At 40.3% G+C, this 15129-nt stretch overlaps 1 protein-coding gene across 2 annotated transcripts in view; it reads right to left on the bottom strand.

Annotated features, from left to right (window-relative positions):
* Positions 1-12064, bottom strand: part of EDC3 (enhancer of mRNA decapping 3) — a 49506-nt gene extending 37442 nt beyond the window's left edge. The window contains exon 1 of one of the 2 annotated variants that reach the window (XM_082841410.1): positions 11973-12064. The gene's annotated coding sequence lies outside the window, so the exon portion shown is untranslated. Of the gene's footprint in view, positions 1-11164; positions 11302-11972 lie in introns of those variants that run through there. The other variant, XM_082841411.1, reaches the window with a different exon arrangement.
* Positions 12065-15129: the final 3065 nt, after the last annotated feature.

Below are 15129 nucleotides of genomic sequence, written 5' to 3' on the forward strand. Positions count from 1 at the left end.
GATATTGTACTATAGTTTTGCAAGACGTCACCAATGGGGAAAAACAGGTAGGGTATATGGAATTTCTATTATTTCTTACAAGTGCATATGAATCTACAGTTACCTCAAATAAAAAGGTCAATTTTTTTAAAAAATCAGCGTCTTCTACCACATTAACAAAGTAAATGGGAAATCATGGATGGTCATGTCAATACATGTAGAAAGATAATCTGACAAAATTCAACATCCATCCATGATATAAAAAAGGGGCAGTGGCATCTACAAAACAATTAAAGCTAACATCATACTAATGGTGAAACAATGAATTCTTTCCCCCGCAAGACTGGGACAAGGCAAGAATGTCCACTCTCGCCACTTCTGCTTCTTATTCAACACTATATTTAGGTCCTAGCCAGTGAAATAAAAAAAGAAAAAGAAATAAAAAGCATAAATATTGGAAAGGAAGATGTAAAGTTATCTTTATTTGTAAGCTGTATTATTGACTGTGCATGTAGAAAACCCTGAGGAATGTACCCCCCCCGCAAATCCTACTAGTATGACTTTAGCAAGATCACAGGATACATGCTCAATATAAAATAAACAACGGTATTTTATATAATAGCAACAAACAACTGAAAATGAAATTTTAAAATACTATTTATAATAGTATTAAAAACCAAAATACTTAGGAATAAATCTAATGAAAAATGGGCAGGACCTCTATGATAAAAACTGAAAGACTGCTGAGAAAAATTAAAAGAAGATCTAAATAAATGGAGAGATGTACCACATTCACAGACTGAAGAGCTTAAAGTTGTCAATTCTCCCCAAGTTGATCTGTGGATCAAATACAAATATTAATAAAAATCCCAGCTGGCCTTTTTGGAGAAACTGAAAAACTGGTCCTAAAATCTATATGGAAATGCAAAATACTTAGAGTAGCCAAAATAATCATATAAAAGAAAAACAGAGGTAGTTGTTTTACACTGTCTTCTTTCAAGTTTTACTATAAAGCTATAGAAAATCAGTGTGGTATTGGTGCGAGGACAGACAACTAGATCAACAGAACAGAGTCCAGAAATAGACCTACACACACATGGTCAACTGACTTCTGATCAAGGTACCAAGATAAATCAATGGAAAAATCAAAAAGTATTTTTCAGGAAACGGTGCTAGAACAACTGGATATATATGAGTCATCATTAAAGAATACAAGTTGGAAGAGGTAAAAAAAGATGCAGGAGACCAGCTGGGAGGCAACTAGAGCAGCCCATTTAAGAGATGGCGGTAAGCTGGCATAGGCAGAAGCAATGAAGATGGAAAGAAGATGACAGATTCAAAACCTATATAGGTGATGGTTTAAATTTGGTGATGATTTAATATAGTAGGTAACAGAAAGGGGGGGGAATCACCATTAAGAAAACAAAAGGTGAATGGAACACACATAATCCCACAGCCTTTATACACATACCATCATATTGTGTAAGAGCAGCAGCAGCTAGCATTTATTGCACACTTACTATGTCTCAGGAACGAGCTAAAACTTTAGGGGCATTCTTTCCTTCAATCATCATGACAACCCTATGAGGCAGCTACCTTACTATTCCATTTTACAGATGGGGAATTTACAACAGAGAGATTATAATGGATATTTTACATACTTGTAACCAGAGCATAAAGGCAGCTTCTTAGTACAATGGCATATTTTGCATGCTGTACATATTAAACTGCATTCACATATCACAGTTTTTTTCTCAATGGGCATTTAGATAATTCCATTTTTCACAATTATAGTTAGTGCAGCAATGATCAATTTCATTCAGTGCTTGTCTTAAATAATTTTCTCAGGATAGAGCCTCAGTCAGTCAAAAGGTAAAGCCATCTAGCTTTCATTACAATACTCCAGAGCAGAAAACTCTTTTTTTCAAACCAAATTATTTTCCACTTTTTTCCAAACCAAATCATTCTCTGGATGGGTTAAGACAGTCATAAATTTAAAACAAAGGTACTGTAATAAAATATTTAGGAAGGTATTCCATATAATCTAGCCCCATCTCAAAATCATTCCAATGAAGGCTACCTCCCTGGCAGCCAAGCATTTCAAGAAAACTCTCAAATTTATGATGGCAAAAAGATGTTTCTGCCCTCTTCTGTTACAATCACCCCAAAACAAGAAAAGAAAAAAAAGAAAAGGTAAGTCACAGTCAAGGAGAACATATTCACAATAGATATATCTGATAAAGAACTTGTATCCAGAATATATAAGGAATGCTTACAAATCAGGAATAAAAAGGAAACACCACATTTTTTTAAAAGTAGGCAAAAGAAGTTATATGAATAGCCAATAAACATATGAAAAGCTGTTCAATTATCATTAATTATCAGAGAAATGTAAATTAAAATATAATGAGGGACTTCCCTGGTCCAGTGGTTAAGATTCCGTGTTCCCAATGCAGGGGACCTGGGTTCGATCCCTGGTCAGGAAACTAGATCTCCCGCACACCGCACCTAAAGATCCCGTAAGCCACAACTAAAGATCCCGCACGTGGCAATGAAGATCCCGCGTGCCACAACTAAGACCTGGTGCAGCCAAATAAATAAATATTAAACACACACACACACACACACACACACACACACGAGACAACCCAAACATCCATGATGGACCAATGGATAAACAAAACACGCTATACACGTAAAATGGAATATCATTCAGTCTTAAAAAGGAAGTTAGTTCTGATATCTGTTACAACACAGATAAACCTTGAAGACATTATACTAAGTGAAATAAGACACAAAAGGACAAATCTTGTATGATTCCACTTTTATGAAGAATTTAGAATAGTCAAACTCACAGAGACAGAAAGTAGAACAGTGTTTGCCAGGGGTTGGGGGAGCAGGAAACGGGGTGTTACTATTTAATGGGAACAGAGTTTCAGTTAGGTATGATGAAAAAGTTCTAGAGACAGATGATGGTGATGGTTGCATAACAATGTGAGTGCACCTAATGTCACTGAACTGTACACTTAAAAATGGTTAAAATGATAAATTTTATGTATACTTCACCACAATAAAAAAAAATTAAATTGGGAAAAAACCAACAGAGGATACTACACCCACTAGTATGGATCAAAATTGAAAGCACCAAATGTGTATGACAATGTGAAGCAACTGGAACTCTCTTACACTGCTGACCGTGTAAAATGATACAAGCACTTAGGAAAAGTTTGGCAGTTTTTTACAATATTAAACACACACCTGTGATCCAAAACTTCATTCCTAGGATTTACACAGGAGAAATAAAAACATATATTCACAAAAAGACTTGTACACACATGTACAAAGTACATTATCACAATATCCGAAAACTGGAAACAAGGAGAAGAGAGGAAACAAATGATGGTGTAATTATACAACAGAACACTACTGGACAATAAAAAGGAACAAATTACTTATGCTACAACACAGATGATTTTCAAAAACTGAAAGAAGTCATACAGATACATTTATATGAGTCTATTTATAAGAATTTCTACAAGATGCACTACTTTATAGTGAGAAAAATCAAACGTGTTTGCCTATAGGGTGGAAAACTGACTAGAAAGAGGCACAGAGGCCTCTTTCTGTGCCTCCTGAAATGAAAATGTTCTATGTTTTTACTGATGCAGTAGTTACAAGGATGTACACATCTATCAAAACTCACTGAATTGGGCATTTAACGTCTGTGCATTTTTATTGTATGTAAACCATATCTCAATAAAAAAGGAGGAAAAGTATATGTAGCCAACATAAGCACTATATAATGCCACAGAATATTTAGCCATTCCTCCAGTAAGATTAACTTCCTAGCAAGGTTTTCCATAAACGTAAAGATGAAAACTCACACATTGGACAGTTCCTACAAAGATGTCTGTCAGGCATCTCATAAATGCCCAAAATAGAATTTTTGATTTCTTTAGCCCCACACTCAACATCCCCCAATTTGTTCCTTCCCAAGCTTTTCCCATCTTAATAAATGGCACCAATATCCACTACACTGCTTAGGCAAAAAAAGAAATAAAAAAGAGTCAGAAGTCATCCTTGATTCCTTTCTTGTCCTTCATCCCATACTTTCAATTCATCAACAAATCCTATTGTCACCACCTCAAAGATAGGTCTATTTCTCTCCAGCTCCACTACCACCTTCCTAGTCCAAGTCACCATCATCTCGTAATTACAGGAAACCTCTAACTAGTATCTCTGCTTCCACTTCTGCCCCTCCAATTCTTTCTCTACAAAGCAGCCAGAGCAAATTTTAAAATGTAAATCACTTGTCATGATTCTGCTTAATAACTTCCTTTCCATGGACTGTAGGCCCTACATGATCTGATTTCTGCTAACCTCTACAGACAGCTTCATCTCTCACCACTCCCTTCCCCCTGTTCTCCAGACACACTAACCTTCTTACTCTTCCTCAAACATACCAAGTTTGTTCCCTCCAAAACTTTGCACCAGGTATTCTCAGAACACTCTTGCCCCAGCTCTGTGAACAGCTAGTTCTATCTTTTCTTTCTGGTATCTGCTAAAATGTCACCACCCCAAAGAGGCCTTCCCTGGCTATCCAATTTAATGCAGCTACTCCCCATCACTCTCCAACACTTTCTGTTATGATTCCAAAATGACTCACCATATGAATTATTTTATTTGTTTATGTTGCATGTGTTACCCCACTAGAATGTAAGCTCCACCAGGGCAAGGGACCTTGTCTGTTTTGTTCTGCCTAGAATGGAAGAGGAACTCAATAAATATTAATCCAATCAATGAATGAATTAGATATAATAAATCTGACAGAGGTTAATCACTCAAAATCTAGAGTATCTAAATACTCTAGATTTAAATGCCTTGGCTCTCCTTGGAAATGGTTCTAAAAATACAATATCCCTAAGCATATCCTATGCAAAATCCTATGTAAGATATGAAATCTAACACTGCCCTACACACAGAAGGAAGTCAGCAAACAGCAGATGAGTATATAAACATAACATACAACACTAAGTATAAAATGAAACACTGGCTTAGTGTTTCCCATGAAAAATAGAAAAGAAATAGAATAGCGTTTTAAACAGTTTTCAAATATTAATTTCAGAAATATACCTACAGAAAACAGAGTCTAAAAAAGGAAAAATAGCTATATATATATATATATATATATATATATATATATATTTAAAGGAGCAAAAAAGGCACTCCTGTGGTTAAAAAAAAAAGTATGTCTCATTAGAAATACAAAAACCTAAAGACAAACTCAGGTAGTTCTGTAGTATTTAACTGAGCAAGTATCACAAAACTGTGTTGACAGAACAGAAAATAAAAGAAACAATACATTAGCAGGCTCATCCATCAATTTTTTTTTACATTTTATTATAGAAAATTTCAAACATATCCAAACATAGACAGAACAGCATAATGATCCCCACATACCCATCACTGAGTTGCAACAGCTATCAATATATCTCAAAGAATTTAAGAGATCAGGTGAACTTCTAATGCAACACAATTTCAACACTGATGATGGTAAAAGGCACATAAAACACATGTTTTATGCTTATTTTCCCCTTCCTGATTGGCCTTTGTCTACTTAATGTCTCAAAAGTATGTAGTTCCTTTCCTATCATCTATATTCCATCATAATCCTACTCTGATGCTTATTTTATTTTTGCCTTTTTCTTTTTTTTGGCCGCACCTCACAGCATGCCAGATCTTAGTTCCCCCACCAGGGATCAAACCCGTGCCCGCTGCAGTGGAAGTGCGGATTCTTAACCACTGGACCGCCAGGGAAGTCCCTGATGCTTATTTTAGATAGATGCAGAATGAAGAGCTGTAATAAGAATTTTAGAAATACCAGAAATTAATCAGATGTGAAAAGACTCTTTACTTCTTCATTCAACATATATCTTTAAGACACTGATATTAAACATTCAAGTTTATATTATGTTAATAATAACTAAATAGAATTTTAATAGTTTTAAAGAAAATTCCTTTATTAAATGAAAACAGTAAATCTAAAACAAGTGGAGGGGCTTCCCTGGTGGCGCAGTGGTTGGGAATCTGCCTGCCAACACAGGGGACACAGGTTTGAGCCCTGGTCTGGGAAGATACCACGTGCCACGGAGCTACTAGGCCCGTGCGCCACAACTACTGAGCTTGCGTGCCTAGAGCCCATACTCCACAACGGGAGAGGCCACTGCAATGAGAAGCTCGCACACCGCAGCAAAGAGTGGCCCCTGCTTGCCACAGCTAGAGAAGGCCCGCATTCTGCAGTGAAGGCCCAACACAGCCAAAAATTAATTGAATATATAAACAAATAAATAAAACAAGTGGAATGCCAACATCTGGGTTTCTAATCAGATGAACACACTAAGCGAGGAGGCTTCATCAATTACAGGGCTAACACCTTCATGTCAAAAGAAGAGCTACCACTGAAGATGATCTAGGAGCTACAAACAGACCAATCTTTTTCTTTTTTTGGACACACTGCGTGGCTTGCGGATTTTTAGTGACCGGACCAGTGATCGAATCCTCGCCCTCAGCAGTTAAAGTGCAGAGTCCTAACCACTGGACCACCAGGGAATTCCCAAGCAGACCAATCTTTGTTTTTTATCTTCTACTTTTCTATCATGGTATTACACAGATAGTAAGTCTACATATTTTAAGTTTACAGCTCAATGAATTTTTACATATTAATTTACCCAAATAACCACCACTCAATCAAGACACAATATTTTGAACACTCCAGAAGATTCCACTGTGTTCCCACAAAGGCAGCCATTATTCTGATATCTACCACAAAAGATTCATTTAGCCTGTTTTTGAACTTCATACAAATGGAATCATAAAGGTTCTCTTTTAAAGTGTCTGGATTCTTTTGCTCAATATTACATCTGTGAGATTCATCACCATGTAGTATTCTATTATATAACTATGCCTCAGTATATTTATCCATTCTACTGCTGATAGACAGTTGGATTATTTCCAGTTTGGGGGCTATTATGAATAAAAAATTAAACATTTTTGTATATGTCTTTGTGGTGGACAAATGTACCCATTTATGCTGGGCATACCACACACAGAAGTAGATATGGGATGATTTTGCTCAAATGCTATCAGGATTTCCAGACTACCGAATGCCACACTATGAGACTTTACTGAATCATTTCTCTTGTAACATAAGTCAGGTAGACCTAAATGGTCTTCCACCCATTATGCAACTGAGGTAGTTGCCAAAATGATTCAAAGACAACTTGCCCATAACAGACCTACAAACTTCCATCTCATCTGCCACATCACACAGAACTCACAGCACTCAGATCCAAGAAGCAATCCCTTGGTCTGCTAAGGACAATTAAATCAACAGTTACGGATGAGTGGTTAGTTATGGATTTCTGAAAAACTAGGTATTTTTCCACACATCTATGTAGAAAGGTGTTTGTAGAATCAAAAGCTTGGGAATGGCAGAGATCTGAAAAGAAAACATCTAGTACAACCCTAGTACTAGGCCCCTATCTTCCACAAAAGGCAACATAGTGAAAAGGGCACGGACTTCTGAAGTCAGACATTACAGGCCAGAATTACAAGCAAATTATCCTAATCTGAGTCTCAATCGTCTCAACTATAAAATGGGAATTACAGTTGACCCTGAACAACATGGGCTTGAATGGCACAAGGCCACTTAAACGCCAATTTTCTTTACTAAATACTACAGTACTACACGATGGGCGGTTGGTTGAATCTGAGATGCAGAACCGCAGATACAGAAGAACCAGGTATATGGAGGGCCAACTATAGATTATACTCGAATTTTCAACTTTGCAGAGGGTTGGTGGCCCAATAGTTCAAGCGTCAACTGTATGCCAATTATACCACCACCTCACAGAACCATTGTGAAGATTAAATGAAATAATCTATACAATTTCTACGATACAACAAATTTTATTTCAAATGTCTCTGTTTTTTTTGGGGGGGGGCGCAGCATGCAGCATCTTAGTTCCCTGACCAGGGATCAAACCTGTGCCCCCTGCAGTGGAAGCGCAGAGTCTTAACCACTGGACCACCAAGGGAAGTCCCTCAGATACCTCCTTTTCACAGAAAGAATACTGGCCAGATAGGGGATTCGAGTTATGGTCCTAGAAAATCATACTGTGAGGGCCCCTCCCATCACACCTGAACAAAACTACAAATTGGAATACACATATCCTTAGGGGTACACAAAGATATGCAAGCAAGGGAATCCATTTCCACCTTACTCTTTCATAAACCTGATCTGCCTAGATAACTGGATTATCAAATAAGGTTTTCAGGCATCAAATTTATTATTTTAAAACAGGGGTCAGAAAACTACGGCCCACGTACCAAATCTGGCCCACTACCAATAAAGTTGTATTGGAACACAACCCCACACAGCTGTTTGCTTATGGTCTGTGGCTGTTTTTGCACTACAATGGGAGAACTTAGCAGTACTGACAGAGACCACATGGCCCACAAAGCCTACCACCAGGTCCTTTGCAGAAAAACTTTGCTGACTCCTGTTTTAGGATAAAATTCTGTGGGATAAATAGAATGGATACAAGTTCAAAAAGGAAAAGGAAAATATGAAATGGACATTCCCAGAAGGATATAATTACCAAAACTGACTCAAAAAGTAATAGAAAATCCGGTAGACCTATACCAAGTAAAAACACTGATTTAGTAATTCCAAATCTTCCTACAAAGAAAAGCCCAGGCCCAGAGGACTTCACTGGTAAATTCTATAAAACACATAGAAATAAATAATTAACAATTCTACATAAACTCTTTTAGAAAATAGAAGAAGAGGAACATTGCCCAACTCACTTTATGAGGGTAATTTTACTCTAATACTAAGGCCAGCCAAAGATATCATAAGAAAAGGAAACTTCAGACCAATATCCCTCATGAACATAGAGATGTTCACAAAAATTCTTTTTTTTTTTAACATCTTTATTGGGGTATAATTGCTTTACAATGGTGTGTTAGTTTCTGCTTTATAACAAAGTGAATCAGTTATACATATACATATGTTCCCATATCTTTTCCGTCTTGCATCTTCCTCCCTCCCACCCTCCCTATCCCACCCCTCCAGGAGGTCACAAAGCACCGAGTTGATATCCCTGTGCTATGCAACAAAAATTCTTAATACTAGCAAACTGAATTCAGCAACATATAAAAAGTATTATACACCACGACTCAATGGGATTCATTCCAGGAACACAAGATTGGCTTAACATCTGAAAATCAAGTAATGTAAGACACCATTTATACATATCCATATCCTAGAGGGCTTTTTTAATATAAAAAAAGGTTATCTGAGGACTTCCCTGGTGGTCTAGTGGTTAAGACTCCACGCTCCCAATGCAGGGGGCCCGGGTTTGATCCCTGGTCAGGGAACTAGATCCCGCATGCCACAACCAAGAGTCCACATGCCACAACTAAAGATCATGCATGCCGCAATGAAGATCCTGCGTGCCGCAACTAAGACCCAGCACAGCCAAATAAATAAATATTTAAAAAAAATAAATATATCTGTATATTTTAAAAACATCAACTTGCTATTACATTTAGAAACTTTGTATTTATTTTTAAAAAGTCAATATTTACAACCTGTCAGAAATTACATCCTAGGGACTTCACTGGTGGTGCAGTGGTTAAGAATCTGCCTGCCAATGCTGGGTTCGATCCCTGGTCCGGGAAGATCCCACATGCCACAGAGCACTAAGCCTGTACGCCACAACTCCTGAGCCTGCACTCTAGAGCCTGCAAGCCACAACTACTGAGTCCATGTGTCATAACTACTGAAGCCCGCGTGCCTAGAGCCCATGCTCCACAATGAGAAGCCACCACAATGAGAAGCCCCCACAATGAGAAGCCCACACACCACAACGAAGAGTAGCCCCCACTCGCCACAACTAGAGAAAGCCCACGCACAGCAACAAAGACCCAACACAGCCATAAATAAATAAGTTTTAAAAAGAAAAAAAAATAATTTACATCCTAAACTATTTAAAATTAAATATTTAAACTACTTAAATTTCTGATGACCCTTCCATTTCATTAGACTGCACTGGGCAAATCTTGAGAATACCCAGATGATACTTTCTCTCTTCACTTCATAAAGGCAACAAATTGATAAGCACACTCTCTAGATAAGCCTTCAAATACACACTGTGTATAAAGAAAGTGACAGAGCCTCAACACTGATCACCAAAAGCCCAGCTGTAAGTTGTGCCCACAAATCAAATCCCTACAGACATAGATGCTCAAAGTCATGATGTCATCTAATTTTACCACTATATGGCAAATCCCCCCCCATCTCACCCACCAGGTCATCGGAAAAGACTCAAACACCTTGCCAAAATTCGGACACATTATCACTATGGATACTGCCCTCCTTTGAGATACCGATATGAATGTCCTGTCCTGTTGTTCTGGTGAAGAACTCTAGTAACCCTGCTCCTCTGGTTGATAAGAAGAGAAAAATGATATATTTTCCACCTTGCATTACTTACAGAATCTCAGGAATCTCAAGAATCTTAATTAAACATTTTCTAGTCCAATGTTTTTCAAACTACAGGTCTTTAGAAGGTCAGAGTCAATTTAGTGAGTTGCAATCAACTTTTTTTTTCTTTTAATGAAATAGAAAATGTCAGAGGGCATCGTATATAGAAAGGGTAAACTTTTGTTTCCTGTGTGTGTACACACTCTGTGCATGCAGGGGTCACACAGGGTCAGCATCTAAAATACATTAACTGTGGGTCACAGGTCAAAAAGTTTGCGAGATACTCTGCTAGTCCCACAGCCCTGACCCCTCAAGAAAGCTCCACCAGAAACTTCTTAGCAATTAAAAAGTTATGTTATTGGGTGGGGGGGGGGGGATGAACTGGGAGATTGGGATTGACATACATACACTAATATGTATAAAATAGATAACTAATAAGAACCTGGTGTATAAAATAAAATTCAAAAAGAAAATTTTTTTGTTATGTTATTTGTAACCATCTCCGTTTTATACAGAGAAACCAAAATATAGGAATTCTGTGTTCAGTACCCTTTATCTGCCATTCATAAAAAAAAGCCTAGAATCCATCTGAGGTTTCCAGTTGAAACAGTGACCTGCTCAGGGACAGTCACTTACGTTTTGATGGGATTGAGACAGATCGCAGACTGAAATCAGTTTAGCCTGTGGCTAGGGAAGAGAACAAAAACCATTCTGGGTCTCGAGTTCCTCACCTGTAACCACAGGAGAGGACTGTTAAGACTCCTAGTTCCAGAATTGGGAGGTTTACTGACAACCACCTGGCCAAGCAGGTGAAGACTATGCCTCCCACACACCAAAACACTTGAACTTGAACCATTCAACAAGTCAATTACTGATCAAGTCAACTAATATCGCACAAAGACTACCGATAATAAGAAGCTAAGACTTAACACGAACTGCAGTAAACAATCAAGGGGAAGTCCCCAGGATTCAGCAGAAGCTGCACCCTAGCAGGTATCATTATTTCTCAGCCACCCTTCCCTCTCAGAGTCCAGTTCACCTCTGTCCTCCAGCTATCAGTCATGGATGTGGCACTCGCGCTCTTCCTTGCCACCGTACTTCATTGTGCAAAAGAAAACTGAAGCAAGGAGCAATGAGTGGGCGGGCTGCAGGAACCATCAGCAAGGCTAAACTAAGAGGCTAGGCGGCTAATGCCTCACACCTCCCACAATTCCTCTACTATTTAAAATCCCGCTCCGCTCGGCCTCCCACCTCAAACCATACCCCGGAGGCAAGCCTTAGTAATGGGGCCCCTGCGCACCCGAAGCGGCCCCCAGCTCGTGCCCGCCTCTAAAAAGGTCTGCAAGGCCTGGAACCACGAAGCCTAAAAGCAAACCCTCCTGGCAACCCCGGAAGCCCCCTCCCACGAGCGCCCACTAGTCACCCGCCTGCCCCTCGCTCCCACCTCCACGCCGCCGGGCCTGCGCCTCCTGCGCACACCACACCAACACGGCCCTGAAACACCGCAGGACCCAGAGACCACGGGGCTTCTCCACATCCACCCCGACAACCGCGGCCGCCGCCGGAAGCGCCCGCGACCCCACGCCGCCGCCATGAGGTCACTTCCGGCGCGACGCCTCGGAAACCGGAGGGCCGGCCGCTGAGGGGCGGGACGCCTGAGAAATTGTGAGAGTTTGGGAAGAGCGCTACTAGGGTCAACTCTATGGCCTTCCAGAACCGCACCTGCTCTCCATTTTGCATTCCCCGCCTTCTTATATCGGGGGGAGTCTGCGTTCGAGCTGGAGTCCTGTCCCCCGTCCTCGGCTCAGATTCCTGGGGAGCTCCCCTCTCTCGCGTAGTCTTGATAAAAAGCTCCGGCTTTCCCTCCAGTCCCTCTTGGGCTAATAGCCGAACCAGAGCGGAAGACTTCGGCGTGGAGGGCGCCTGGTCACGTGGCCCCCATTATTGATCAGTTGCAGCTGTGGGGTGCAATTAGTAGGCCCCCGTGATGGATTAAAGGAAACAAAAAATTCCCTTCGTGGTTGGTCTTCAAAGTTTATTAGCTTCAGCTCGTTTTTGGCCTAGTGTCAGCCAGTCTGAGCTTGGCTGCATTCCACCACCCCCACCCCCAGTACTCCGTACACAGGAAAGTGCCACTCTCCTTCCCGTGGCATTTTAGAGTCTTGGTAGTCTTGATTTTGAAAAGAGCAGGCGTTTAGGGCCAAGACAGTGTAATGAGGAATTTTGGAGTTTGAGTTTGCAAGGTTATCTTGAAGCAAGTTGCAAGGTTATCTTGAAGCCTGACACCTGGTTTAGGAACCCCGGCTTGGTCAGGCAGCATAGAGTAAGGCCGTGGTTCCAAATCTGGCTCTGCAAAATCAGTTTAAGAACTTTAAAATTTTTTTCTCTTTTCAGGAACTCTCCCTTCCCTTCCTCCATCAGTAGAGATTCCATTTTAGTAGGTCGGGGGGGGGGGGGGGGGCGGGGGCGTGGCATCTATTATTTTAAAGGTTCCTTCCAGTCAATTCTTAGCACACCCCAGGTTTGGGAACCATTGGTGTATCAGACTCAGAGTTGAATCCTTGCTCTACCTTTTCTTTTTAGTTATTATTTTACAAACGAGCTGTGCAACTCTGGAGATAATAGCTAACAAAGTTGCTGTGAAATTAAATGAGATAATGTGCACCTGAGCATGATTGATAGTCCAAAAAAAAGGTGGTTAATTCTCTTACGCCTCCCTTTGGTTCTATGGTTCTATAGTCCACTCCAAATGATTTTTTAAACTCACAGGAGAGATTGGAGATCTTCAAGATGGCAGAGGAGTAAGACGTGGAGATGACCTTCCTCCCCACAAATACATAAGAAATATACCTACATGTGGAACAACTCCTACAGAACACCTACTAAACGCTGGTGGAAGACCTCAGACTTCCCAAAAGATATATATATTTTTCCTTTTTCTCTTTTTCTGAGTGTGTATGTGTATGCTTCTCTGTGTGATTGTCTGTATAGCTTTGCTTTTACCATATGTCCTAGGGTTCTGTCTTTTTTTTTTTTAGTACAGTTTTTAGCGCTTGTTATTGTAAGGAACGGCACCAAGAAACGGAGGAGAGCTTAAACAAGCTTTATTTGGGAACACTCCCAGGCGAGGTTCACCGGTCCGAGAAAAAGGGGCCAGAGAAGTCGCACCCGGGTGTGGGCGCGAACAAAATTTATAGGGGAAGAAGGGAAAGGGGTGTGGTGAATCCGGGAGGGCGCAGGTTATTCCTTATTTGGTGGTCTCTTCGGGTATCGTGGCAATATCCGGTGCCGGTTGCATCAGTCTTGGGACCGTTAGTCCCACCCCTCAAAAGGCGGGAAGGCTGGGCCGGGTGGAAAGTCTCCAGGTCAGTTTCTGGAACTGGGTGGTCCGGAAAGTTTCGGTCTGATGCAACCTGTGTATCTGATTGCGTTCCCCTGCCTCGGACCAGTTGGCCTTACAGTTATCATTGGTGGATTTGTTTGGTTGCCCTCTTCTTTTTTTTTATTAATTTTTAATAATTTTTTATTTTAATAACTATATTTTCTTTTTCTGTCTTTCTTTCTTTTTTTCTCCCTTTTCTTATGAGCCATGTGGCTGACAAGGTCTTGGTGCTCTGGCCGGGTGTCAGGCCTGTGCCTCTGAGGTGGGAGAGCCAAGTTCAGGACATTGGTCCACCAGAGACCTCCTGGCTCAAGTAATATCAAAAGGCAAAATCTCTCCCAGAGATCACCATCTCAACGCTAAGACCCAGCTCCACTCAAGGACCAGCAAGCTACAGTGCTGGACACCTTATGCCAGACAACTAGAAAGACAGGAACACAACCCCATCCATTAGCAGAGAGGTTGCCTAAAATCATAATAAGGTCACAGACACCCCAAAACACACCACCGGACGCAGTCCTGCTGACCAGAAAGACAAGATCCAGCCTCATCCATCAGAATACAGGCACTACTTCCCTCCACCAGGAAGCCTACACAACCCACTGAACCAACCTTAGCCACTGGGTGCAGACACCAAAAACAACAGGAACTACGAACCTGCTGCCTGCAAAAAGGAGACCCCCAAACACAGTAAGTTAAGCAAAATGAGAAGACAGAGAAACACACAGCAGATGAAGGAACAAGGTAAAAATCCACCAGACCAAACAAATGAAGAGTAAATAGGCAGTCTACCTGAAAAAGAATTCAGAATAATGATAGTAAAGATGATCCAAAATCTTGGGAATAGAATGGGGAAAATTCAAGAAACGTTTAACAAGGACCTAGAAGAACCAAAGAGCAAACAAACAATGATGAACAACACAGTAAATGAAATTAAAAGTTCTCTAGAAGGAATCAATAGCAGAATAACTGAGGCAGAAGAACGGATAAGTGACCTGGAAGATAAAATAGTGGAAATAACTACCGCAGAGCAGAATAAAGAAAAAAGAATGAAAAGAATTGAGGACAGTCTCAGAGACACTTGGTACAACATTAAATGCACCAACATTCAAATTATAGGGATCCCAGAAGAAAAGGAGAAAAAGAAAGGGACTGAGAAAATATTTGAAGAGATTATAGTTGAAAACTTTGCTAATATGGGAAAGGAAATAGTCAATCA

The sequence above is a fragment of the Leucopleurus acutus genome (genome assembly GCF_964270905.1).
Source record: "Leucopleurus acutus genome assembly, chromosome: 1".
Taxonomy (NCBI): domain Eukaryota; kingdom Metazoa; phylum Chordata; class Mammalia; order Artiodactyla; family Delphinidae; genus Leucopleurus; species Leucopleurus acutus.